Source organism: Coenobita brevimanus, chromosome 48 (assembly GCF_032717465.1).
Source record: "Coenobita brevimanus isolate Jiangsu-jjx chromosome 48, ASM3271746v2, whole genome shotgun sequence".
NCBI lineage: Eukaryota > Metazoa > Arthropoda > Malacostraca > Decapoda > Coenobitidae > Coenobita > Coenobita brevimanus.
The window spans coordinates 7,563,906-7,579,863 of NC_137001.1; the positions used below are offsets into that span (position 1 = coordinate 7,563,906).

The following is a 15,958-nucleotide window of genomic DNA, read 5'->3' on the forward strand; positions in this document are numbered from 1 at the left end:
TGACGGTGGTATTATCTCCATGGCAACACAGACTCACGGTGGTATTATCTCCATGGCAACACAGACTGACGGTGGTATTATCTCCATGGCAACACAGACTCACGGTGGTATTATGTCCATGGCAACACAGAGTCACGGTGGTATTATCTCCATGGCAACACAGACTCACGGTGGTATTATCTCCATGGCAACACAGAGTCACGGTGGTATTATCTCCATGGCAACACAGACTCACGGTGGTATTATCTCCATGGCAACACAGAGTCACGGTGGTATTATCTCCATGGCAACACAGACTCACGGTGGTATTATCTCCATGGCAACACAGACTCACGGTGGTATTATCTCCATGGCAACACAGACTGAAGGTGGTATTATCTCCATGGCAACACAGACTGACGGTGGTATTATCTCCATGGCAACACAGACTGACGGTGGTATTATCTCCATGGCAACGCAGACTGACGGTGGTATTATCTCCATGGCAACACAGAGTCACGGTGGTATTATCTCCATGGCAACGCAGACTCACGGTGGTATTATTTCCATGGCAACACAGACTGACGGTGGTATTATCTCCATGGCAACACAGACTCACGGTGGTATTATCTCCATGGCAACACAGACTGACGGTGGTATTATCTCCATGGCAACACAGACTGACGGTGGTATTATCTCCATGGCAACACAGACTCACGGTGGTATTATCTCCATGGCAACACAGACTCACGGTGGTATTATCTCCATGGCAACACAGAGTCACGGTGGTATTATCTCCATGGCAACACAGACTCACGGTGGTATTATCTCCATGGCAACGCAGACTCACGGTGGTATTATCTCCATGGCAACACAGACTGACGGTGGTATTATCTCCATGGCAACACAGACTCACGGTGGTATTATCTCCATGGCAACACAGACTCACGGTGGTATTATCTCCATGGCAACACAGACTCACGGTGGTATTCCAACTAGCTTTATTTCGTAACACCTCTACCTTGGCCACTTATTCTGCACTCCACACCTCAGTATATTTATGTATGTTACTGATGTAAACTATGTTTATATTTAAACCATATAATTAATGTAGAAGGCAATGTTAAGGAGCTATAGGCAGAATAAATCGCTAAAGGATGGGTGTTAGGGCACCTACTATGCCACATTAGCTAATTACTCATCATATTACACGTGGTTAATGTGTGTGTGTGTGTGTGTGTCAGAGAGAGAGAGAGAGAGAGAGAGAGAGAGAGAGAGAGAGAGAGAGAAATGAAATCTGGAAGTGAATGTAGGAAAGAGTAAAAATTCTTGTGTTTGTGAAGTGATGGAGTGTTTGTGATGGTGCAGGATTAGGAAATGGATTAGGTGTGTGTGCCTTTAATACACTGCTAACTCACGTACAGGCCCTTGTCTGTTGCAGAGACGGCTCATGCAGCTGGTGTGGGCGTGGGGATGGCAATGAGCATGCTGAAGTGAGACAGAGGAAATAAGCATGTATACCTATTATTTAGACATGGAGTTAATTATCACACACGTGTATACTGGCACTTATTACTTCAGTACCCTCACAGCACACACACACACACACACACACACACACACACACACACACACACACACACACACACACAAACTAGCATGCATACTCTTAACATCTAAAACTATTACTACTACTACACGTTATAAACGTTAATGTTTTATTAGGACTGTATATGCATGTCCAATTTATCTTAATACCGTAAGTATGTATAGATTTTTTCTGACCTATAAATAATGTGGTATGGTATATGCAGTATATAATTATTTAGTGTATTGTATACGGTATGTGCAGTATATAATTATTTGACGTATTGTATATGGTATGTGCAGTATATAATTATTTAGTGTATTGTATATGGTATGTGCAGTATATAATTATTTGGCGTATTGTATATGGTATGTGCAGTATATAATTATTTAGTGTATTGTATATGGTATGTGCAGTATATAATTATTTGGCGCATTGTATATGGTATCTACGGTATATAATGTTGTTACATACCGTACAGCATGACAATCATGTGATGGGCTGACTAATATAATTGACTGACAAACACCGCCACCTACGCCACCACCTTCTCAACCATTACCTAACTACAAATATTTCAAATTTCTTGTGTCCGTGTGTGGGGGGGAGCAGACCCATCAAGCACAAGCAAGCAGGAGCCTTACTGTCATTGGCAGTGCCTGGCCAGGGTGGGAACAGGGTGCTTCCACATGGCGAGGCGCAGGTAAAATGGAGGAGGCATAGCCCCCAAGAGGATGAACTGTGTATAGGAGAAATGTGTGAGTAGTAGTATCAGGCCGGACTTTGACTACCGGTACTGGTAAATGTGGCTGAGATCCCCGCCTGGGAGTGTTGAGCAAGGCCAGCTACCACGTCACTGCAATGGTAGTACCTCCCGGGACGATGGTAACCATCCACCAACTACCTTCTTAGTGGGCTAACGGGTGCTACACCTTGCCCAAGGGTGACCCGGGACTATGCAGGGCAGGGGCGTCCATCTTCCATGAGCCGGACACATTATCCGGCCACATACCCAAGTATCTGCCACTGAAAGGGTATCAGCACGAGAGTATGTGTCCAAGTGGCCTGATGTAAACCCTTCCATGCCATGACATGTAATTCTTTCTACCAGCATGCAGTTTTATTCCACACTGGTCAGTCCTCTGGTAGTGAAAGGGTTAATGCAGGCTATATCCAAACCCTCCAGTGCCAAGTGTGGTTAATGAAGGCTGTATATAAACCCTCCAGTGCCAAGTGTGGTTAATGAAGGCTGTATATAACCCCTCCAGTGCCAAGTGTGGTTAATGAAGGCTGTATATAAACCCTTCAGTACAAAGTGTGGTTAATGAAGGCTGTATATAAACCCTTCAGTACAAAGTGTGGTTAATGAAGGCTGTATATAAACCCTTCAGTACAAAGTGTGGTTAATGAAGGCTGTATATAACCCCTCCAGTGCCAAGTGTGGTTAATGAAGGCTGTATATAAACCCTTCAGTACAAAGTGTGGTTAATGAAGGCTGTATATAACCCCTCCAGTGCCAAGTGTGGTTAATGAAGGCTGTATATAAACCCTTCAGTACAAAGTGTGGTTAATGAAGGCTGTATATAAACCCTTCAGTACAAAGTGTGGTTAATGAAGGCTGTATATAAACCCTTCAGTACAAAGTGTGGTTAATGAAGGCTGTATATAACCCCTCCAGTGCCAAGTGTGGTTAATGAAGGCTGTATATAAACCCTTCAGTACAAAGTGTGGTTAATGAAGGCTGTATATAACCCCTCCAGTGCCAAGTCTCTCATAAACCTAAACAATCGTGAGGAAACAGCAAGAAGGAAACACATGACATGGGAATATCTCGTTGCACGGGTTGAACACTGAGGCTTCTACAAGACACACACAATGCTACGTAACACATTCACTGTTGTTTTTACCCTAACTTGGCCATGATTATTTGCCTTTTACAGCTTATTTCACGGTTCCCAGTGGCAGAGGACAATACTGTGGCTCTATATCCTTGCCACAGCACTTCTTCGTGACTAGTATTATTTGCCTTTTACGGCTTATTTCACGGTTCTCGCCGGCAGAGGACAATACTGTGGCTCTACATCCTTGCCACAGCACTTCTTCGTGACTAGTATCATAGTCTAGTGTTAATCTACTGTTACAACTCAGCACTCAAGGAGGAGAGATGGCAATTCTAGGCCATGTTTGAGTAGATGGAGTATATATAGTTTTTATTATTATTATCATCATCATCATCATCATCATCATCATCATCATCATTCCTGCCACCTCCAGATGATTTTATTCAGCTTGATGTGACAAGACCGAATTCTATAGGGAACACAGGAGACTCCACAATACCTGCTTCTTACCGATTTATTTTCCCTATTACACCTTAATATTTATCCTTCCCATCACTAACTTGGACAGTTTTCATCAGTAACATAAACAGGGATACTGAGGTGTGATGAGCAGAATGAATCGCCAAGGTAGAGGTGTTACGAAATAAATGTTGGAATAAGACAGATTCTGCGTTACCATGTACATCACCTCTCCTTGCTGGTATGAGAGAGAGAGAGAGAGAGAGAGAGAGAGAGACGTCCCCATAATCATATCACCTCGGTGACCCACATAAAAATGAGAGAGAGAGAGAGAGAGAGAGAGAGAGAGAGAGAGAGAGAGAGTGCCCTTCATCCTGTCTCCTCATAGATCCACAACAATGAGAGAGAGAGAGAGAGAGAGAGAGTGCTTCATCCTGTCTCCTCATAGATCCACAACAATGAGAGAGAGAGAGAGAGAGAGAGAGAGAGAGAGAGAGAGAGTGCTTCATCCTGTCTCCTCATAGATCCACAACAATGAGAGAGAGAGAGAGAGAGCATGTCCCTCCTCCTGTCTCCTCGGTGGCTCACATAAAAATTGAGGATATTTCCACCAACGTAGCATCCATGGCTGTGTCTTTGGTACAGGCGGGTGGCTACAAGTATGTTACAACACTGGCATTGTTTATATATCGCGTGTGTACCTGAACAGTATTATTTATAGCAAACATAATACTCTGACAGTGGTGCCAAGTTAAACAACAATACCATCAGCCCAGGTCGGTCTTATAAGCAAATTATAATCTCTCTCTCTCTCTCTCTCTCTCTCTCTCTCTCTCTCTCTCTCTCACACACACACACACACACACACACACACACAGAGCAGCTACCAAGGAGAGCAGACATGGGCCGACAGCACGCCATACCGAGCCAGCAGGGCCAGTGGCATTACGTAAATTAGTATCCTTATATGAGTCAAGCTCTGTACCAGGTTAGACTAAATGGTTTTTTATTATAAAAAAAAAATAAGTAGTTTAAACAAGACTTGTTCAAACAGAAAAGAGAACCGAGTAGCGAAAGAATGCGCTCAGTCAGCTGATTGTTTGTTTAGACTACAACTGCCCCAGGGAATGTAAGTACTCTGTGCTTTTAGTATTGCAAAATGGCCACATCCTTTAGCAAAGCAATTTTGGAAGATGATGATTTCTACCAAGAACTGGTTGAAATGGAGACTCACAATCAACTGGTAGAGCATGTACACAGACTGGAGATGGCTTTCCAGAATGAAATTGATGAAATAAAGAAGCAGATGCACTGGCAAAAGGAAGAAATAGAAAAACTAGGAAGGGAGGTCAACAAGAAAGACACAATCATATGTGAACTAACAGTGAAAGTGAGTACACTTAGGAGGAAAATGAGTGAAATCGCAAGTACAGTAGTCAACCACGAGAGTATTATGGAAGAGTTCAAAAATGATACAGAGACAATTAGACAAGTAAGCAGTCTGATAGACCAGAGCAGTGATACTGAGGAGAAGATAATACAGGTGAATGAAGCTGTGCAAAGCTACAAAAATGATATGGAAACCACATATGCTGAAATGGTGAAAGTAAAGAAAGACTTAGAAACAAGGGTGGAAGAAAAAAGCATTAAAAAGGAAGTGAAAAGAATAATCCAAAGCAATCCAATGTTAGAGATTCAGTAGATATCAACAAATCTATAGTAATCACTGGTATAGAAGAGGAAGAAGTAAAAAACAAGATCTCAAGAGACAAAAAGGAGATGGCAAATGTAATGAGCTTATTGAAAGAAGTATCAGAGGAAATTTGTAGTAAAGACATAGAGGAACACAAAAGGTTAGGGAAATACGAGAAAAGCAAGTCAAGACCTCTAAAGGTGACTTTCCAGAGTGTAAACACTGTGGAAGAGATACTAAAAAATGCAAAGAATCTTATGGAAAAAGAGGAGTTCAAAAATGTATGGATAAAAAGATGCCTAACACAAGAGGAACTGGAATTACTGAAAGAGAAAAGGGAGGAAGCAAAAACAAAAAAATGAGGGAAGATCAGAGGAGGAGAAGAATACATTTATTTTACAAAGTAATAGGATTGCAGGTATGAAAGTGGTACATAACCAGGAGCGAATAAAAAAGAGGAAGGTAGTAGAACGAAGTCATGACAAGTATATAAAAAAGATGATTAAGTTGATGTACTCAAATGTGGACGGAATGGTATCTAAATTATTAGAGATGAATGATTATGTCAGAGAAAATGAACCACATATAATATGTCTAACTGAAACAAAATTAACAGCAAGGATATCAAATGACTTACTAAACTTAGAGAAATATAGTATATGGAGAAGAGATAGAAACTTAAAAAAAGGAGGAGGAATTATAATATTAACTAAGAAAAATCTAAAAGTCAATGAAATAAAACTAGATATATCCTCACAAGTAGAACTGATTGCAGTAGAGATCAACACATCTGAAGGGAAAGTAATTGTAGCCAATTTGTACATGCCACCCAGATCAAACACATGGGAAAGAGACGAATATGAGGACCTGGCAGAGAGTACAATTCAGAGTTTAAGAGCATTGCTACATAAAATGGAAGAGAAATCAGAAAGAATTATACTAACTGGAGATTTTAATACAAATATAAATTGGAATACACTAGATATAATAAGCCAAGAAAGCTGTTGGGACCAAAAGCTCCTGGATCTCATGCAAGAGTTTTTCCTAACGCAACATGTGAGGGAAACCACCAGAAAAAGAGGACTCGATGTACCTTCATTGCTAGATCTCATATTTACTAGGCAAGGAAATGATATTGAAAGTTTAATATATCACCTTCCACTCGGCAAAAGCGACCATGCAGTACTAAATTGCAACTTCATGATAACATATGACATAGTTAACAGCAATGAAAGTTACACAAAGAGCCTAAACTATAAAAAGGGAAATTATCATGACCTAAAGAAGTATTTCTTAGAAGTTGATTGGGAAAATGAGCTTAGAGGACAAGATTTAAATGCTGTATATAAAAAATTCTGTGAATTTTATGAAATAGGAGTCCAGAATTACATCCCACAGCACAAAGAAGCAGATAAGAAAATACAGAAATGGTTCAATAAAGAATGTAAATAATCAAAAGAAAGAAGAGATTTGATGTGGAATAGATACAGAAGACACAATAGTGAAAGGGCATATAATAATTACAAACAGGCAAGAAACGATTATACAAGAATAAGGAGGGAAGCCCAAAAACAGTTTGAGGAGGATATCATAAATAAAAGTAGTGATCAACCAAAGCTATTTTACAGCTACATCAGAAGCAAAACCAAAGTAAAAGATTTAAAACAATCCATTACAGACGAGGGAATCACCTATACACATGAGAAAGATATTTGTAAAGCACTAAATAAGAATTTCCAATCAGTTTTTACAGAAGAAAAAAATGTTTACACGGACTATGTGGAACATGCATGTCCACGCATACTACCAGATATACAAATATCAGAAAAGTAATACAGGAGGAATTAAATCAAATCAGACAGAGGAAAAGCAAATGGTCCTGATGAAATTTCATGTTGGGTGCTATGAGAATGTGCAAAGGAGTTAAGTAAACCATTATTTTTAATTTTCAAGAACTCCTTGAGTCAAGGTAAACCACCTGATATTTGGAAGAAAGCAAATATTGTCCCCTTATTCAAGAAAGGGAATAGACAAAATCCACTCAACTACCGACCAGTATCACTGACCAGTGTTGTAAGCAAGGTATTAGAAAAGCTTATAAGAAAAGCTTGGGTAAATCATCTAGAAGAACACAATATGATAACAGAAAGACAGTTTGGTTTCAGAAAAGGAAAATCATGTGTTACTAATCTGTTGAGCTACTATGACAGAGTAACAGACACAATACAGGAAAGAGAAGGATGGGTGGACAGTATCTATTTAGATTTCAAGAAAGCATTTGACACAGTACCACACCAAAGACTTTTATGGAAACTGTACCATCAAGGAGGAATTCGAGGCAAACTGTTTTGTTGGATGCAAGATTTTCTCATAAGAAGAGAAATGAGAACAGTACTAATGGGAAACTACTCATCATGGAAAGAAGTGACTAGTGGAGTACCACAGGGCTCAGTGCTAGCACCAATCATGTTTTTAGTGTATATAAATGATATAGAGAGTAACACTGGAAATGAAAGCTATCTAAATATGTTAGCAGATGATGCAAAAATACAAAGAAGAATTACTAACACAGACTCTTTGTAAAGAGCTACAAGAAGAATTAAATAAAACTTCATGAATGGAGTAATACATGGCAAATGGAATTCAATGTGGACAAGTGTCATGTAATCAAGTTTGGTAAAAGTGAAAAAAGACCTGATTGGGATTATACTGTTACGAAGTAAAACCCTATACACATCAGAAAGAGAGAAGGACCTAGGTGTGATTATCAATAACAGACTATCTCCGGCTGACCACATCAGTGAGAAGATACGGAACATGTATACACTGCTTGCAAATATGAGAATAACATTCACATACATAAGTGAAGACATGCTAAGAAGGATAATAACATCATTCATCAGACCAACCCTGGAGTATGCATCAGTAGTCTGGAGTCCTCATCTCAAAAAACACAGACAAGATTGAAAAAGTTCAAAGGGCCGCAACAAGATGGGTACCAAGCTTAAGGGATCTAAGCTACTAAGAAATACTAAATAAACTGAATTTACCAGCACTACAGGAGAGAAGGAAAAGAGGTGACATGATAATGCTATATAAATGCATATCAGGGAAGGAGAAAATAGACATAAATGATTACTTAACATATGGGGAAGCATCAGCAAGAGGACACTTCAAAAAACTGCATAAGAAGAGAGGTGATAAAGATGTGAGGAAATTCAGTTTCCCAAACAGAGCAATTGATCAGTGGAATGCACTACCGAATGAAATAGTGTGTGCCAAAACAATTCACAAATTTAAGGATATGTACGATAAATATGGTTTAAGACACGGGACAGTACGAGCTTGACTCATTCCTGTAAAGATACATTTAGGTAAGAATTAGGTAGGTAAGAACATACACACACACACTCACACACACACACACACACACACACACACACACACACACACACTTTCTTTATGTCTGTCTGTTTTCAAGTCTGTAGTAAATTACGGCATTATATTGTCTCAGTAATACGTAAACTATTTCTTACGTTATTGTCATGGCTCCTGATGTGGTAAATGTGGTAAACTGGTCCTCCCATTTTACACTGTGGTCTGGGAACTGTGCCAGCTATATTTACAAAACACACACACACACACACACACACACACACACACACACACACACACACACACACACACAGGGAGAGAGAGAGAGAGAGAGAGACATTTCTTACCATATACACGTTCCTGTAGCAGTGAATTGTAATACGTACAATTGTGTGTTGTATTTATCACTGTAATATTCACTCTTAGTTCCGTTATGAAGGGTTTGGTAGCGCTGTGAATAGCGATCAAAATATTAAGTCAAAGAATGCTATACGGAACTAGGGCCTGGGATGATTTATAACTATGGCCCGTGGGTGTTGTGAGAGCTTCAGGCTGGGATGTATAAAGGATCCTAACTAATCTACAGGATAAATTCAACCCCATAAATTATCTAGTGTGACAAGTGGCTTGTTTTTCATATTTTGTCACTGTAATATTGACTAATTAATTTGTAAAGTGTTTGTTAGTTGCCTGAGTGATGCTAAGCGTCTATATAGGCAGTTTTATACACAGTTTATGTTTAGAACAGTTTATAAATACAGCACAGGTTTTGCCTGAACTAAATTAGCGGGTTTGCCTGATGTGCTGTTAGCATAGGTATGTTTTCTGTTTTAATTACACTACATAACTACCCAATATATTGCCTCCTTCCTGCATACACAGTTGACAGCAGTGGTACAAAAATAAACCAACGTCGTTAAAATAATATTACCAATATTACAGCAGTGGTGTTGTAGTAAAGACTGTCAGGTTTGGATACCAAGAACAGAAACAGCAGGTATAAGTTGACCTGAGCCTTTCCAGTCACTTTACTTGGTATATTTTGTACAGTAAAAATTAGCCTGACGTCTGGCCTGTCTTGTCCTACCCTGACAAATGTTCTGTTCTCACACAGCACCAGTCTTGGCCTCTCTTCTCCTATTTTCCCTTTCTGCACTACAACCTCCTTTCATCCACCACACCAACCACTTCAGACCAACCATGCTTTGAACCTGCCAGCGCTCCAGCATTTTCATAAATACTCGGGTTTAATTTACCCAACTGATGGTCCAATTATGTTGTTATATAGCATGTGTTCACTTGGGTTCAGCCAGACAGCCGCATCAATGATAACTGCAACTTAAACACACATTACCTGACGTGAAGGAAGCAGTTCAACCAAAACCTTGAACCTTTTCCAGCACAGACTGACACACAACAGTTCCCACATCAGCACTGCATTACCTGTTGGCCCAGTCTGGATTTTAGCACGAGGATAATAAGAAAATAAAGGAGATATACCATAGGAAATATGGTTACTTCTAATATTAACATCATACAAACCATCACTTTATTACAAACTAGGAAGTAAAGCTGTTTTTATTTGCCATAAGAGTGTCACTGGGATGGTAAGTTTCCTCCTTATATTGGCAATACTGAAAGAGTATTATGTTTGGCTTAAATAATGTTGTTCAGGTACACCGGCGATACATAAGTGATCCAGTGTTGTAATAACCATATACACACCCGCCTGTACCAAAAACACACAGCTGGCAGGTGAAGTTATAGAAATATCGCCATTTTTATGCTGGTCACCGCGGAGTGAGGATGATTGCGACGTCTCTCTCTCTCTCTCTCTCTCGTTAGCCAGTAAGGATAGATGAAGTTGACGGGAAAGCAAATATCCCCATGGCAACGCAGACTCCCGGTCTTATTGCAACGAACACTTCAGAATTCCTAACACATCTTTTCTTAGCTTGATTTACATCAAGAGCATATTAGACCTAGTTAAATGAGTTTGGAAGTGAGTGTAATGAAACAGAAGTCTGAAACTACATACAGCAAAAGACTAAAGTTACTGTCTTTGAGAAGGAAATGAAGTCAGTCACTGCTATACTCATTCGACACTAACTTGGCCTAAAACTGCCATCACTCTAATATTAATGCTCAGTTGTAGCCAGAGATTAACACTAGAGTATGATGCTAATCATGAATAAGTGTTATGGAATGGCTGAAGAGACACAGTATGATGCTAGTCACGAATAGGAGTGCTATACGGAATGGCTGAAGAGACACAGTATGATGCTAGTCACGAATAAGTGCTATGGAATGGCTGAAGAGACACAGCATTGTGTTCCCTCTGCCACTGAGCAGTGTGAAATAAAAGATACAAAAGGACGAAAATCTGACTCTAAGTTCTACGGTGGAAAAGAGACTACAGTGACGATGACTGGTCAGGAAACAGAGCGTAAGTGCCTTCAAAAAAGTTGGCCAGTTTACTGTAACCCTGAGAAATCCTTTATACCATGCTGGGTGGTAACCATACATAACTTCTGGTGGTTAGTGGGATTAGGGCACAGCAACTGGCCTGGGGCTGCATGGGTTTACATCCAAGGCAAGGTTAGTGGGTTAGGGCACAGCAACTGGCTGGGGCTGCAGGGGTTTTACCATCCAAGGCAAGGTTAGTGGGTTAGGACACAGCAACTGGCTGGGGCTGCATGGGTTGTTACATCCAAGGCAAGGTTAGTGGGTTAGGACACAGCAACTGGCTGGGGCTGCATGGGGTTTTACATCCAAGGCAAGGGTTAGTGTGGGTTAGGACACGGCAACTGGCTGGTGGCTGCAGGGGTTTACATCCAAGGAGCAAGGTTAGGGGTTGTGTGTTCTCAAGTGCCATTCAGGGGCCAGTGAGGTGTGGGGTCAGCCTCTTGCCTTAAATGTCAGAATTGAAGTAGACCAGCCCCCGGGCCCTACGTTCCCTGATGGGGCAGCACTGCATGATGGACAGATGACATGGAGCAACAGGGACGCAGGTTTAGGTGATGAGGTATATGAAAGAGTACAGCGGGAAGGAAGCTGCCCCCATGTCCTGAACATACTGACCAAGGGAATGCAAATGTCTGTCTATCTATTGCCAGACGCCTTAATCCCGTAAGGGGTGGTCACAAACAAATCGCCTCCATGTCGCTCCTGTATAGCCTCACCATTTTCCCCTTCCCTGCTCTCCAGTTCACACCCCTCTCTCTCTCATGTTCCTCTCCATTCCATCCCTCCGTTTCATCCTTGATCTTCCCCCTGCCTCTCTCTCCCCCTCCCACCTTACTCACACTCTCCCTCATCAGTCCTCCCTCGCTCTCTCTATCCTCTCCATGTGTGTGAATGTGGAGACGTAAATATGAAAAAATAAAAAAATAAAAAATACATAATGACTACAGTGCTGGCCATTTGAACATATGGCAGTGAAACTTGGACTCCTGCTGGGAATGACAAGCCAACCAGTGTGAGCAGTGGACACTGAGATATATGTGGAATTACATGTACAGACAGGCAGACATTATTATATGGTGTGTGTGTGTGTGTGTGTGTGTGTGTGTGAGAGAGGCAGTGGACACGAGTTATATGTGGAATTAGGTCATGTACAGTGAAGTGAGCATGGAAGTGAAAAAAGATTACTACATGACAGTATTGTGATACCAACTATAACGTATGGAAGTGAAGCTTGGACGTTGTTGGAAGTGACACAAGGCAAGAATGAGAGCAGTGGAAGCGAGTTATTTGAGAGGAGCCTGTGGAGTCACATGGAGAGACAGGCTGACAAATGAGGGAATATGAAGGAGCGTTGTGGTGTGGATGTGGATGTGATAAGAAGCGTTAAAGAGGAATACACTGAGGTGGTTTGGCCATGTGGAGAGGATGGAGGGTGAAAGACACTAGACGAAGAAGAGTGTATGTGAGAGTCTGACGAGAAGAGAGTGTATGTGAGTGAGGTGGAGGGGAGGAGAGGGAGGGGAAGGCCAAAAGATGAGATGGAGGGATGGGGTGGAGAGGTATATGAGAGAGGGGGGTTTGAGTTGGGAGCAGAGCAGTGAAATAGCCGTGGGACAGGACGACGTGATGAGGCAATTTGTTTGTAGGCTACCCCTGAACAGGATTGAGGCGTCTGAAAATAGATAGACAGATATGTAAGCAGACAGGCAGATATTAGGTGAGTAAGGGAATAATGGAGTGTCGCAGTATTGGTGTGTGTGTGTGTTCTTACCTAATTGTTCTTACCTAATTGTATCTTTACAGGAATGAGTCAAGTCCCGTGTCTTAAACCATATTTATCGTACATATCCTTAAATTTGTGAATTGTTTCCGGCACACACTATTTCATTCGGTGAGTGCATTCCATTGATCAATTGCTCTGTTTGGGAAACTGAATTTCCTTAAGTCTTTATCACCTCTCTTCTTATGCAATTCTTTTTTGCAGTGTCCTCTTTGCTGATGCTTCTCCATATGTTAAGTAATCATTTATGTATATTTTCTCCTTTCCTGATATGCATTTAGTAAAGCATTATCATGTCACCTCTTTTCCTTCTTCTCTCCTGTAGTGTTGGTAGATTAAGTTTATTTAGTCTTTCTTTCGTAGCTTAGGTCCCTTAAGCTTGGTATCCATCTTGTAGCGGCCCTTTTGAACTTTTTCAATCTTGTCTATGTGCTTTTTGAGATGAGGACTCCAGACTACTGATGCATATTCCAGGGTTGGTCTAATGAATGATGTTATTATCCTTCTTAGCATGTCTTCATTTATGTATGTGCTGAATGCTATTCTCATATTTGCAAGCAGTGTATACATGTTCCGTGCCTTTTCGCTGATGTGGTCAGCCATAGATAGTCTGTTCTTGATAATCACACCTAGGTCTTTCTCTCTTTCTGATGTGTATAGGGTTTGATTTCCTAACTTATAATCCCAATCAGGTCTTTTTCCACTTTTACCAAACTTGATTACATGACACTTGTCCACATTGAATCTCCACTTGCCATGTACTACTCCATTCATGAAGTTTATTTAATTCTTTCTTGTAGCTCTTTACAAGAGTCTGTGTTAGTAATTCTCCTTTGTATTTTTGCATCATCTGCATAACTTATATTCAAATAGCCTCTCATTTCCAGTGTTACTGTTTATATCATTTATATACACTAAAAACATGATTAGGTCCCAGCACTGAACCCTGGTGGTACTCCACTAGTCACTTCTTTCCATGATGAGTAGTTTCCTCTTAGTACTGTCCTCATTTCTCTTTTTATGAGAAAGTCTTGTATCCAACAAAACAGTCTATTGCCTCGAATTCCTCCCTTGATGGTACAGTTTCCATAAAAGTCTTTGGTGTGGTACTGTGTCAAAAGCTTTATTGAAATCTAAGTAGATACTGTCCATCCATCCTTCTCTTTTCCTGTATTGTGTTTGTTACTCTGTCATAGTAGCTCAACAGATTATAGTCTCACCAATCCTAAAACCAAGGTTTGGGTGGAGTCCAGCCGGGGATTTCCCATGGCGTACAGCGTTGCCTTATTTCCTATACTCTGATTGGGGTAGTGGCTGACCCGACACCGTTAGAGTTCGTCCGCTCACACCTCGGCCACCTGGCCTCATCATGACTTCACCCACTTCTGTGTGTGTGTGTGTGTGTGTGTGTGTGTGTGTGTGTGTGTTTTTGTGTGTGTGTGTGTTTTTTTTTTTGTGTGTGTAAAGACAAACTAATTTAAGTTATAAATATAATTTAAGTTATATATATAACAAAGTGAACAGTGGAAGCACGTGACAGAAGCTTAATCTCCCTCCAATGGATTAACTCCCAGTATGGGCCTGGATGTTGCCGCTCGTGAGTGTTTTACCTTATTTATTTCTGTTAAGAAAATAGCGTATGTTCTACTGATTCCTTCAAATTATATTATAAACGTAATTGTTATATTACTTACCCAACTTAGAACTACCGTGAAAGTCGGTAAAAAGTAACTACATTTTTTTCAGCGACACTGTAAAATATGTATGCCACGTTTCTTTATTGATGTACAAGAGCCATATGCATTACAAGTTTACCTTCCTTTGATATGCTAGAATACTTACGTTTATATCGTATTAGTATGTGTGTACCTAACTGTGATGTCTATTACATATATAACAGAATCTACTCATCGCTCGTTTAGGAAGTATGGCATTGGCTGCACCCAGCGCCAGACCCCACCCAAACCTTGGTTTTAGATTGGTGAGACTATAGTAACACATGATTTTCCTTTTCTGAAACCAAACTGTCTTTCTGTTATCACACTGTGTTCTTCTAGATGATTTACCCAAGCTTTTCTTATAAGTTTTTCTAATACCTTGCTTACAACACTGGTCAGTGATACTGGTCGGTAGTTGAGTGGATTTTGTCTATTTCCTTTCTTGGAATAAGGGGACAATATTTGCTTTTTTCCAAATATCAGGTAGTTTACCTTGACTCAAGGATTTCTTGAAAATTAAAAATAAAGGTTTACTTAACTCCTTTGCACATTCTCGTAATACCCAACATGAAATTTCATCAGGACCACTTGCTTTTCCTCTGTCTAATCTACTTAACTCCTCCTGTATTACTTTTTCTGCTATATTTGTATATCTGGGAGTATGTGTGGACATGCGTGTTCCACATAGGTCCCTCTCAAAATTTTTTTCTTCTGTAAAAACTAATTGGAAATTCTTATTTAGTGCTTCACAAATATCTTTCTCTTTGTGTGTAAGTGATTCCCTCGTCCGTAATGGATTGTATTATATCTTTTACTTTAGTTTTGCTTTTCATATAGCTGTAAAACAGCTTTGGTTGATCACTACTTTTATTTATTATATCCTCCTCAAACTGTTTTTGGGCTTCCCTCCTTATTCTTGTATAGTCGTTTCTTGCCTGTTTGTAATTATTATACGCCACTTTCACTATTGTGTCTTCTGTATCTATTCCAGCAACAAATCTCTTCTTTCTTTTGATTTTTTACATTCTGTATTGGAACCATTTCGTATTTTCTTATCTA

The 15,958-nt window shown here is 40.3% G+C and overlaps 1 protein-coding gene across 1 annotated transcript in view; it reads right to left on the reverse strand.

The window, feature by feature from the left end:
- Positions 1-15,958, reverse strand: part of LOC145399282 (uncharacterized) — a 102,777-nt gene that overhangs the window by 13,685 nt on the left and 73,134 nt on the right. The window lies entirely within an intron of this gene.